Source organism: Triturus cristatus, chromosome 7 (assembly GCF_964204655.1).
Source record: "Triturus cristatus chromosome 7, aTriCri1.1, whole genome shotgun sequence".
In the NCBI taxonomy this organism is placed as follows: domain Eukaryota; kingdom Metazoa; phylum Chordata; class Amphibia; order Caudata; family Salamandridae; genus Triturus; species Triturus cristatus.
In genome coordinates, this window is record NC_140590.1 from 616,206,505 (window position 1) to 616,219,686 (window position 13,182).

The following is a 13,182-nucleotide window of genomic DNA, read 5'->3' on the forward strand; positions in this document are numbered from 1 at the left end:
TCATATTACTGCTCAACAATGGGTGGAACATTTTAAGGGTGTGTACAACTTTGGACTCCATGAAAGGGCAGAGGAGGAGACAGATCTGATATTGGGGAAAACCCATGTTACATTTTTCCTTGAGGAGTTCTGTCAGGGAAACCAGGTCCTTCCCGCAATAAGGCTCCAGGGCCCGATGGTATTCCTCCGGACCTTTTTCGGGACAACATTGAGGTTTTGGGACCAGTTTTGACTTTGGTTTTAAATGCTGCAGTAAGGGAGGGTGCCCTGTCATCTTGGTCTTCAGCCATTATAGTACCTGTTTTTAAGAAAGGTGATAAGAACATTCCACAGTGTTATTGTCCCATTTCTTTCATTGATGCTGCTGTTAAGGTCCTTGGTAGGGTCCAGTATGGTGTTCGTCTGGGCAAATCAATGGCTGACCAGTGTTTAAACCTCCATCTAATGATTAATAAATATACTGTGGCCCAGCCTGGTGCTTTGTTTTTAGCATTCATGGACCTTACTTCCGCTTTCGGTGGGGTAAATAGAAAGAAGCTTTGGGAAGTTCTCCTCTCATTTGGCTCTGACCCGGACATTGCAACCCTATTAAAAACCTCCATGCCCACACTACAGCAGCGGTTAGACATTCTCAAGGGGTGGGCCTTACAGATCAGTTCAATTGTGTAAGAGGTGTTCTTCAAGGGTGCATACTTTTGCCGTTCCTGTTCACCTTGTACATTAATGGTTTAGAACATGCTCTCTCTTCAGTACAGTCTGACTGCCCTAGAGTTGGCACAAAATCATTGCCAGTCTTATTGTACGCAGACGATGCAGCCTTTATGGCCCGTACAGCCATGGATTTGCAGGGCTTAATAGACAGGTTTTTTTTTTTATGGACAGATTAGACCTGACGATCAACTTCACAAAATCTTTTGTTCTGGAAGTTGACCCTCGGTCGACTAGGTCCAAAACCTTTCAGGTGGAGAGTCTTATACTGGCAAAGGTCCCGTATTTCTCTTACCTTGGTATGCTCTTCGATGCTAAATTGAATTGGAAGTCCCCGGTAGAGGGAAAGGTGTGCAAGATGAACAAGCCAATGGGCGCCCTAGCTAGTTATGCCCAGAGACTGGGCTCTTGGTCGCCAAGTGTACTAATAAAGTTTTATCATTCTAAATGTCTTTCTAAGGTCTGATATGGAAGTGCAGTGTGGGTGTACACTCCCGTGCATAAGATACAGCTTGCACAGAACAAGTTTTTAATGCAGATCTTGAGGGTGGCCCAGACCACTCCGTCCTTCTCTGTACACGTAGAGTTGAATGTTAAATACATTGCCGACTTGGTGGCGGTAAAGCCCCTGTTGTGTTGGGTCAAGTTATGGTCTAGGGAGGGTGCCCAATTAAATCGTCTGATTTTGACTGATTGTCTGTTATTTGACAACGTGCATAAAATGCCCTGGATTTCTTATGTAAAGGCGTCTTTCACTAGTTTTGATATAGCAGATATCTTTTACAAACCAAACACAAAGAGATGATGGACGGAGCGCTGAAACATTTTCAGACACTCACCCCCAGTCACAGATCTGGGTTGAATCCATCATCGTTCTTTAGTTCACTTCGCCACCTCAGTTCAGACTCAGTGGTATGCAAATCAGTCTTGACCCTGTGCCTCATGGGAAGAGTCCAGCCTGAACTGCCAAACCAGGTCTTCCCTGGACCAGAAACAAGCATCCTGGGACCGGTTTCGGGGTAACACCCCTCATCAGCCAGGCTAGCTTGAATCCAGTGGCAAAGTGAGCAAGGGACCGACGTCTGGATATACCCTGCCAACTTATGGCAAACAAAACAAACTCAAGGAGATGATGGACGGAGCACTGAAACTTTTCAGACACTCACCCCTAGGACCTGGCTTAGCAGTTCGGGCTGGACTGTTCCCATGTGGAACAGGGTCAAAACTGATTTGCATATGGCTGGGTCTAAACTGGAAAGGCATGGAGAGCAAACAAAACAAACTATGGATTTAGTCCAGATGTCTGTACTGGGGTGAATGTTTTAGGTCCAGGTCTCTGTACTGGGGTGAATGTTTGACATTGTTTCGCATTCTGTCCATCAATTGTTCTTCGTGCATATGTGTTGGTAGTAAGCGTGGGAGGGAAAGGGGACGTAGCTGGAAAATGAAGAATATTTACTACTAAATGTGAGGAGTTTTAGGAGGAATATTGAGAGTTTAAGAAGACGTTTTGGGAGGTTATGCACCCACCCACAAAACAGTGAGCCTATAGCTATTCACAAACAGCACTTCTAAAGTTACTACAGTCAAACAAAAGTACCAAATCAGTAGTAAATGTACTCCAGCTCACACCTGGAGTAAGCCCAACACCACCCACGGCCAACCACTGGTACTTAAATACCCTCCCGTAGAAAATAATGGGGCAGCTCAGAAGACATAATGTTAAAATAAATAGATTTATTTTGACTTCTTATATAAATATATATATTTAATTAAATGTTTAACATTTTGTATATACTAATTGATAATAATTATTTTATTTAAAAAAATCATTAAACTAATTGGAATTAATTCTATATATAACTTAATATGTTTTGTCTACATAATAAATACATATAAACATTTTACTTTAGCTGTGTAAATGAAATATCTTAAAAAATAATTTTTATATAAATTATTGTATATCAACTAAATAAATAATTCATTTACAGTTACGTTTATATTACTGTAGCCTTCTGTTCTACATTTGAATATGGTGACTCGCCAAAAGTAGTCAAATTACTACGAAGTGTAAGAGTAAACGTAGACATGTTGATATACTCATGTGTAAGTTTATCTTTGTTAATAGCCCCCAGAGTCTCTATCATTGGAGACGACTTCAATTCAGAAAAAGCAGGTTTTGAGTATGGGATAGTTGTAGGTGTAAGGTTGGGTGCGATACAGTTAGCATTTGGATTAAGATTTGGTTGTGGGGTAGGTTTAGCTTTAGGAGTACAATTCAATAAAGATTTAGGACTAGGCTTAGTGTCAGTATACAGAGCAAGGTTTAGGATCATAATAAGATTTAGGATGAGAGTAAGATTAGTACACATACGCTTGTAATTTACCATTTTCGCTTTAGAGGTATTCTTAGTAGTGGTATTGTTGATAGTGGCAATCTCAGGACTAGTGATTAACATATAGTGGATTAGATGTGGTTGTATTTCAATGTAGTTGTATTCTGTGTAGCGACATACATAAGCCTGAAAGACAACTGGGTTACTGGAAACTACTATTGTTTATGGATTATAAAGATTTTTGTTCCACACAAGGCTCTATGGGGCCATAGTTATGGCAGATTATGCGCTACACAACTGCCACTAACACCACATTATGCATTTAGCTGTGATCAGTCCTGATTGAAACATTTCACATATATCAGTGCAACACTGGAGATGCAATTCCTTCTGCATTCTTAATTTAGTTTTATTTGAAGCTCCTACGCTTTTGATAAAAAGTCAGATTTATCTGACTTGGAGTGATATTGGCCGCGGTATCTCGACTGAGCTTCTAAAGTTGCCTGCTAAGAAAGAATACACAGCTGTCCATTTTTAACACAATTGTAGCTTTCAAAATGCCACAGCCTTCAAATAAAATGACACTCAGTTTCTAGACGCATGTCGACTCGACAACTCTTATCTGAGGATGTAACACAACTGTTTACTAATTTATTTGTTTTGCCTCTATCCTCCAGCTGCTTCTGACCTTGTTTAGCCATAATTCAAACTTAGATTCAAATTGTCTTTATTCAGATGTCACGGACACTCATTAAAGCACAAGATAAAATACAAGCAGCTGCAAATTCCAGTAAATATAGACACATAAAAATAAACAGGACTAGCTTAGAATAGCATGGAATTTTGATGGTATACAGCAGATTCAAGAAATGAGACCGCTCATTCAATAGCTGTAAATAGCATATCGCAACCTTGCACTTATTAAAGTTGATATTTCTTAGGAGGGAATCTAAAGTTTGTTTGGTGCAAACAACATAAGACTGTTTGGAGGCTCCATCACAGGGACATAAACAGGCACTATCACTGTTGCCTTCAAGGCAAGCACCGAAATAGGCCTGGGCAGAAAATGTCAGCTTCCGGAATTGGCGGAATTTGGCGACTCTACATTACTCTTGCAATGCAGAGTTCCAGCCAAATTCTGCCAGTTGCCACATAACGGAATTAATTCTCTGTGAGGCTTCAAAAATGTGAGCACGTGAGATTTGGCATCCCCTAGCGTGATTTCCGGTTGCTAGCAGGACTTCCAGTGAGATTTTCTAACATGGGCACTCATGACCAGTTGTGGGAGCAGCCAAAGGGCTACTTCTCAAGTAGATTTTCTACTCAAGCAGAGGCAAAATCAACTTGAATTGCTGTGGACGCTTGTGCACTGTGTGGTGCCTTTCGCATAGATTTTTCAGCACAAGACTTGCTCCCGGCATTAAATCACAGCACGAGCAGCGCAGCATGCAAATTTCCGCCCAATGGCCAAACTCCGCGGAATCTTGTGTTTTTTTAATGTAACTCTGTAGTATTCCTGGAGTGAAATTCTGTGAGTTCAGCCCCACCCCTAAGACAGGTCTCTAATCGGGCCTGCTCTAAATTATAGTACGAGGGATCTCTCGCAGTGGCTTGGAACTAGAACCAGGTTAGGCTCCATGCCATGACACGTCGTAAGGGCGGCGTGTAACCTGACTATAGGTTTTCCAAGTTCATCCATTTCCCGTATTATTAGCCTTTTCTCCATAAATAAGCGCTTAATCTGAGATTTATCTTTGTGGCGAAGAAGATGGATCATCAAAAAGATGGGCCTGCCCTAAGCTATTTGAGCTCTCTTGGGCTATAAGCCACCCACAGAAGTGTGTGTCCATTTTCAAATGACAGACAATCTCTAATACTCTTATGATTAAATGTTGTATTGGGATTAAGCCAAATATAGTGCGACAAACAGATCGGGTCCAGATTTACTAGATCTTCCATATAATTAAGGCCAGTCTCCTTGTGGCAAATATATTGTGGTGTAGAGGGCAGGACAGAGAGAAGACACCTGCAGAAGCGATTCTGCTCTGCCTGTAATGACCAGCTGTTGAAATACCCCCAAACCTTTGCCCTGTAGATGAGCGTAGGTACAAATTGGCTTTTTTATACCTCAAGAAAGGGGAAGATAGGTTTCCCACCTACACAGTGTGATTAATTGAAAATAGTTCCCACAGCTTGTCTAACCATCAGACAGCAGAAGGGGATGATAGGTTTCCCACCTACACAGTGTGATGAATTAAGAATATCTCCCACAGCTTATGTAAACATCAGACAGCGGTTAGTAAAGTTTTTATCCCAAGTCCCTGAGGTGTCAAAAAGATGTCTAAATAAGGAAAGTTACCCACTCTTGTTAAAGCTTAAATTGGTCAATCTTGGACATTTCGGGCCATCATAATATGGGAGCCAGAAAAGTTAACGATAATATTTAAGTGCGCCATAAATTGGGGGAGAGCTCTAACTAATTGACGATGGGCGTTCAAGGCATTGGAAATGAATACAGCATTGTCTGCTTATAAAAGAATTTGACGTACGAACACCAGCCACATCTGACCATGCTTTTAATCAGGCAGAAGTTGAGTTTGTAAATATATAAGATAAAAGGTAAGGGTGCAAGAACACCTCCATGTAAATAAAACTTGTCAGGAAGGTCGCCACAAGATCCAAATCTCACTCTGGCTGAGAAATCACTATGAAGGACAGATAGAGAATGTATCATGTATACATCAAGCCCTAATTCGAACAGTGGAGTCCATAGCTTTGTGCGATTGACACAGTCAAATGTAGACATGAGATCCTAAAGACTAGGTACAATGGGCAGTGCTTAGCAATGGCATATTTACTCATGATCAGAAGTAAACTTATGCACTGCTCCATTGTACAAAGCCACTCCCTAAATCATACTGACAAAAGCTGAGTAAATTGTTGTCACAGACCTAATCATGCATCCTATTGTAGATGACTGCCTCTAATTTTGACTCTGGAGTCAATCAGCAAGATTGGCCTGTAACAAAAAGTTCCGCTTGATTTTCCTTTTTTTAAATATGGGTACTGTAATGAAAGTGGACCATGAACTAAGAAATTGTAAGGTATCCACATTTTTAAACACATTAATGAAGGAGCAGGGCCCATAGCTCTATATTATATTTAATCACATTAATGAGCACCCTGTCGGGTCCAGGGGTTTTACTCTCAGTACTCAACTAGATGGCTTCAGTCACTTCATCCAGGGTAAAAATGAACATGCGACCCCTGACCAAGTAACCAATAGAAGAGATAGGTGTATAAGAATGAGAAGGTGGGTAATAAATGCCCTAAAATGTTTAACCTAATCATCACCAATAATATAACAGCTGATGTTAGAGACTGAGCTGTTAATATTTCGAATTGAATTCATGGTTGACCAAAGCTACTATAGGTTCTTCAATGAGGCAGCAAATCCAGAGGTTTCCATTTTTCTCTTACTATCGTTGCTTTCCTTTTTTTGAAAAAACCCCGAATTTATTAAAAGCATGAGAGAATGTAACCTCTGTAGCAACTCTTGGTCTAGAAGAAAATGCAAGGCTTAAACATCTGTTTGCCAAAGAATAAAGATGCATCAAACCAACAAGGTATGATTATGATGAAAATTTGCACAGGCCTAAGTAAAGCAACTCTAATGCTGTTACATAAGTTCAAAAAAACAGCCATTATATGATCCCCTAAAAGTCGTCCAGTAAGACATATTAAATTCATTCCTGATCAGCAAAGCTAAAAATGTATTAAGATTGGGGAGACATAATGCCAGCCTAAAGCCGCTGTGTTGGGACTGCATGCGAATTGGAGTCTCAGCATAATGGCTGAAAGTCAACGAAGGGTGTGCAATTGAGGCAGACACAGGGTTATGTTCTCCAAAGTTAACATTGATAATTTCTCCCTTGACCAAGAGCTTAGAGAGACCTCCAAAGAGAAAAATATAGAGCATAATTGCAACACCCTCTCTTCCTAGGAAAGAAAGGTGTCAATCGGCACCTCAAGCTCAATCTCATTGGTAGTTAAGTCATGTGACAACATGTACTCAAAGGTCCTGTGATCTTGAAAAAAGCCATAAAGGCATTGATATAAATGCCCTAAATTCACTGGTAATGTATGGAGCTTGTCATTGAAACCCCTAGTTTGTTCAATTTTCTACATTGCATTGCCTGGTTGGAACCTCGAAACGTCAGCTGTTCGTCAGTTGGTTTGCCAAACTCCATGTCTGAGCTCTTTATTTCATCCATAAACTTATACTAGAATGAACTGTCTTCACATCACAACACTGTTTTTGTTGCAATTATTCCTTCATTTTGTTTTGCCCATATTTATATTAACTAATGAACTTGCTTCACTATATCACTGTTCTTAATAATGAACCCTGCTGCAAAAAGTACATAGATTCTGTCTCATTAACATCAATTCACCTCTTTAAAAAGGTATAAAAACTAAATTTCTCTTATTTCCATGGTTCAACTCTGACCTAAAAATAGAGAAAATATGATAACAGATGAGATTAAGATAAAATGGTATAAACAAATGGACATGCCCTTAATTTTATGAAATATTTAATTATATGGTAGCTGAGCGAAAAAAGCCTATTATTCACAAAAGTATGTATTCTTGAGGAAGGTTTATTTAGAGAAATTTTTAAGACTATTAATGTCTTCAAAATACCAGTGGTGTTGGCCAAAAAAATAATACCATCGCAAAAGATGGTAAATAATCTATCTACTTTCTTCTCTGAAAAAGTGGAGAAGATCAGATTTCAACTACTGGAGGGTTTACGAAAGGCACACCTCAAGATCCTAAGAACAGTGAAAAAGAAAAGAATCGTAAGGACAAGACTTATTGGACAGCGTCAGTAGTCTGAAATATATAGCAGGGAATATTGACATTCTAGAATATTGTAGTCAATATTAAGAACTTAATTATTGAGGAGGTACGTATATAAAAATAAATTATAGATTTACTATTCCTAACTCCTTCTACGAACCTTAAAGATGTATAGATATAGATTTTAAGCGAAGTAAACCTACATTTATCCGTATATACATACTTGTTAATATTTTGATCATCAATATTTTGGCTAAGACATTTTGGTCTCTCAATATTCCCTACTCCATATTCCGTTCCTCCACCAATGAGTGCTTAGGGTATTGGCTTCTCTGAATTCATGCTACTCTCTACTGACGATTATGAGAGATGTATGACAATTAGTAGCCCTCTGGCTCTTCTGTGGATGTTGTTCCCGTCCATTGTGTTAAATCAATTAAGTTTATTCTAGCGTCTTAGGTTGTGCAGATCATCGTTGAATCCCTGAGAGACACATCATCCCAAAGCTTTATCAAACCAAACAAAATGGTGGATGATGTGGAAGCAGGATAAATATGTACACAGATTACACCAAATGTTAATTTGCAGAAAGGTCTGGGACAATGGACAGATGCCCTAACCCACTGCTTATAGTACAAACTCAGTGGCGGCACCTGCGCAAAGGCGGAGGAGCATCGCCCCACTGTTCAAAAGGAAAAATAAAATGACAATTACGTATCATTATTATCATTTTATTTTTCCTATTGCAATCAGTGACACTGTTTAATGTGGAGTTTCATGGGGCTAGCCAGAGCAGGGGAGGAGTGGTTTGCACTCCCTAAGTGCACATGACTGTTTGGCCGGCCCTCTTGGGCCAGCCAAATAGTTCATGCGCTCTTTGTAAGTTCCCCACCACGGCGCTCAAACAAATCACAACGCTGCATTGGAAAGAAAGAAAGAAGGAAAGAAAGAAAGAAAGAAAGAAAGAAAGAAAGAAAGAAAGAAAGAAAGAAAGAAAGAAAGAAAGAAAGAAAGAAAGAAAGAAAGCAACGAAGAAATAAAGAAGGCAAGAAAGAAGGAAAGAACAATGGAAAGAAAGAAGGAAGGAAAAAAGAAAAAAGGTAAAAAAGAAGAAAGGAAAACTAAAAAGAAAGAACAGAGGACAGAAAGACAGAAAGACAGACAGAAAGAAGGAAGAAAAAAGAAGAGAAAGACTAAGCAAGGAAGAAGGAATGAAAGCAAGAAATAAACAACAAATGAAAGTAGGAAAGAGAGAAAATAGATAGCGAGAAAGTAGGAAAAAAAGACAGAAACAATTAAAGAAAGAAAGATAAAGAAAAGGGAAAAAGAAAGAAAGAAAAGAGAAAAAGAAAGAGAGAAATGAAGCAAGAAAGGAGTGAAAACAGGAAAGAATAAATGAAAGCAAGAAAGAAGAATGAAAGCAAGAGTGAAGGAAAGAAGGAATGAAAGGAAGAAAGAAGGAAACAAGAATGAAAGCAAGAAAGCTAGACAGAGGAAAAGAAAAAAGGCAAGAGAGAAAGAAAGAAGTATTCAAAGAAAAAAGTTAGCAAGAAAGAAGGAAAGCAAGAAATGAAGGGATGAAAGAAAAAAGAAAGCAAAGAAGAGGGTGAGAGGATACAGCCTAATGGCTAGAGTGTTTGAAGCAGGGGAACCAGGTTTGAGTCTCGGCAAGGGACGCTCAAAATCCTGTGATTCAGGGCAAATCACTTAATCTCCCTGTGCCTAACAAAATGAATGTGGCTGCTGTAATGCAACTGGTGCTCATGTAAAGCATGCTGATACCTTTGGGTCAAGTTCAGTCTTTATAAAACTCCGGGGGAAAAAAGGGGGGGGGAAGGGGTGAATGAATGAATGAAAAAAGGAAAGCAAGAAAGCAGGAAGAGCAGAATGAAAGCAGGAATGAAAGACGAATAGATAAAAGGACAGAAGGAATGAAGGTATGGAAAAGAAAGAATGAAAGGAAAATAAAAGGAATGAAAGGAAAGAATGAAAAAAGAAAGTAAGAAGAGCATTTTTAAAAAGAGTTATAAGTGATGCAAATTAAACACAATAAATGCTGGTTTTCTTCCTGGGCAAAATTTATTAAAGAACCATTGTTGAAATTGAGTCCAGAATAAACATGTATAATATTAAAGCTTCTCAAAATTTATTACAGAACAGTTTCAAAGTGATGCAATCTGTAATGCTGTGAATGCTAGCAGCCAGATTAAGGACAATCCAAAAGGAATTTACAACAGAATTGGCCAGATACTTGAACTTATAAAGTGTGGAATGGGGCCTGTCCCATCACCTGGCTCACTGTGTAAAGCATCTTGATATCACATCAGACTGTAAACACAAAGGGAACATCAAAGTAATAAATTAGAAACAAAAACATTGGCAGCGAAGGAAACTAGCTTGTGTGCAGATGTGCTCCTTGAGATGGAGCAAAGTATAGTTAATCAAATATAGTTACTCAAAGTAAAGTAATTCAGTGGCGCAAGTGGGGTGACCCACTGCCCCATGCTGTATGCTGTAGTGAGCAGAAGCAAAATGTGAATGACACACAAACAGATTAATGGATGAAGAAAGCTGGCTTAAAGCCCTTTGAATAAGTATATTGTACTTATATATATTTTTAAATCAGAAGGTCTTAGCTAACGAAAACCTAAAAATTATGTATAACGTCAGGTTACATTTCACATTATGATCAACACTATGAATGAGACAGCTATGGATAAAGTATTATTTATTTGTTTGAATATTTTTTGTGCTTTTAGGTGTTGAGATTTATTGGTATAGATGTTGTGAGATCATAGGCTGTTTTGCTAGTTTGCTAGTTCTATGATAGATCAGTAAATATAAGAACTTGAAGATTCTGTAAAGTATATTATAAGTGAAATCAAAAATGATATCTGCAGCCGAACATAGATATTAATAGGTCAGATCTCCTTTGACAAACGTGTCTGAAGCTAGAAGAAAGCAGAAGAAAGTGAAATAGAGAGGGAATGATGGGAGAAGGGTACTATGCTTAATGCAAAATCTGAGTTTTAAAGGCCACACACATAGACTAGCACTGTGGTTATTCAAAGCTTTACTCTGTGAGCATCAATACAATCAACATACTATAAGTATAAACTCTTAAATATTGAGTTATGTGACTAGTCTGTAGAACCTAAGAAGTCCTGCAAACTTCTTGACATCTCTGTGTGCCATAGCTATGAGTTCCATGTTCTTGGAATTGAATCGTAACTGAGCTATAATCTGAAATATTTTCTGTGAGCAAATTGGAATAAAGCCTTCAGGCAGCCCACAAAGGCACCCTGGGGAAGATGAGCAACTGAGAATGAGGGGAGGAAGAGAGATGTGCAGCAACTCACGCAGGATCCTGGCATGGGGAAGCTGCCTGGTTCCCTGGACAGTGTTTGTCAGTTTAGAGACTAATGGGCTTTGTCGAAGAACTCGATGTAGACAGGGACATTTTAGGGATTTTGGGGGCCCTGGGCCAAATGTATTTTGGGGGCCCCTGTTCGCAACAGCTTTGAATCTATGATCCATTTTCAGCTCTTTCATGCCCTCTCTGCCCAGGTCATTGACAGTGGACAGGCAGACCGGTCCATATTCTAAATGTGTTTACATCTAATATTTAAGAGATAGTGAGGTGTGTTTTCAATATTGTAACACAGCAGCAGCACACTAATATTACTGTAAATAACCTGTGACATGAATATGTTAGGTCCTGCTTTGATCTGAAAGAATGAAACATAAATGCAACATTTCCCTGCAAAATGTCTGTTTCAAAAATCATTTTCCTTTCATTTATTTGGAATAGCGGGTGATGTGTGAGAGTCCATTACAATCTGTTTAAGAATTATTCAAGGTCATCAGGGCAAGACTCTCTGCAGTAAAGAGGTGGCTCTATCAGGGGTCTCCTGAAAGACTGGGGCCCTGGGCCAGAGCCCACTTTGCCCATGCTTTAAAACGTCTCTGGATGTGGAATGAATAGGGCCACTCAAATCAATAGGGTTAGCCCTCTAATACCAACAACTTGGTGAAGTATGCTCTGATACCAGTAATAATGGTGGGCTGTCCAAATAAATGTAGGCTGCTATATCTCTTAACTGCTCAGATTCTTCATCCCTTAAATGGTAAATGTTTCCACAAAAAACATAAATGCAATTCCTGCCCTCACGATCCTGCTCTCCTGAGACCTTTTTCTCGACCTTTAGAAGCTCAGGGGAAGAGCTAGGTATTTCAGAAGTAAAGCATGAACTGGGTGCAGTATCAACAATATTATTTCCCTCCGTCATTCCCTCATCTGCTATCAGGAATGGGAAACTGGCAAACAGCCTCTGCCCAATGCCTTCACTGGTGTAGGGAGAGTGTGTCAGAGGCTTTATCACTAAATTTGGAGCTACCTCTTTTAGTAATCTATTTTAATCTATATTTGGATTATGTTCTTAAAAACAAATGCCTCCTGAATATTGGTGTGCGGCTTACAATGAGTTTCTTCCTGTTCCATGTGCAGTGGCTGTGAATTCCTGTTGCTGTTGAAAAGACAGACATGTTTAAAAGGCTGCTACTCCGCTATCCTTCTCAATCGAAATTACTGATTAATATCCACCACTCAAATTACTTTCATATTTCACTATACTAATTCACCACTAATCCTTATGGGTTCCGGAGTAGCGTGCTACTCACCAAGAAAGTGCTTCAACACCCCATTAGGGGTAACAAACGCGATATAAATGCTAACCTTTTTTCCATCTTCTATACCTCCGCTATCCTTCTGAATCCAAATAACTGACTAACCTATCCACCACTCAAATTACTTTCATATCTCACTATACTAACTCAACATTAATCCTTTATGGGTCCAGAGTAGCGTGCTACTTGCCGAAAAAGCGCTTTGACACCTCGTCAGGGGTAGCAAGCGCTATATAAATGCAATTACAGTACAATACAATATAATGAAGGTTTCAATAGGAATAACTACTCTCAGCCATGTAGGTGGAGCTTGGCTGCTGAGTACATTGCATTCCACTTTCTTGACATGAAATAGTGACCATATATATATATATATATATATATATATTTGGGTATTTTGTTTATTCTGTTTGGGTTTGCATAAAATAGTGCCAAATTCAATACTGGGACTAATATATTGCTTTGTGTCTTTACAGATGTATTGCATTCCTAAATCCATGTTAAGGGAAGTGGCTTCAATTTTCTGATGAGATCCAGAACTCTAAAAATGGTAAGACATTGCCTGCGTGCCTGTTTATTAGGAAATGGC

The 13,182-nt window shown here is 39.2% G+C and overlaps 1 long non-coding RNA gene across 1 annotated transcript in view; it reads left to right on the forward strand.

Annotated features, from left to right (window-relative positions):
• LOC146810213 (uncharacterized) overlaps nt 1–13,182 on the forward strand; it is a 294,908-nt gene that overhangs the window by 146,557 nt on the left and 135,169 nt on the right. The window contains exon 2 of the long non-coding RNA XR_014966562.1: nt 13,070–13,143. This is a non-coding gene — a long non-coding RNA (uncharacterized LOC146810213). The remainder of the gene's footprint in view (nt 1–13,069; nt 13,144–13,182) is intronic.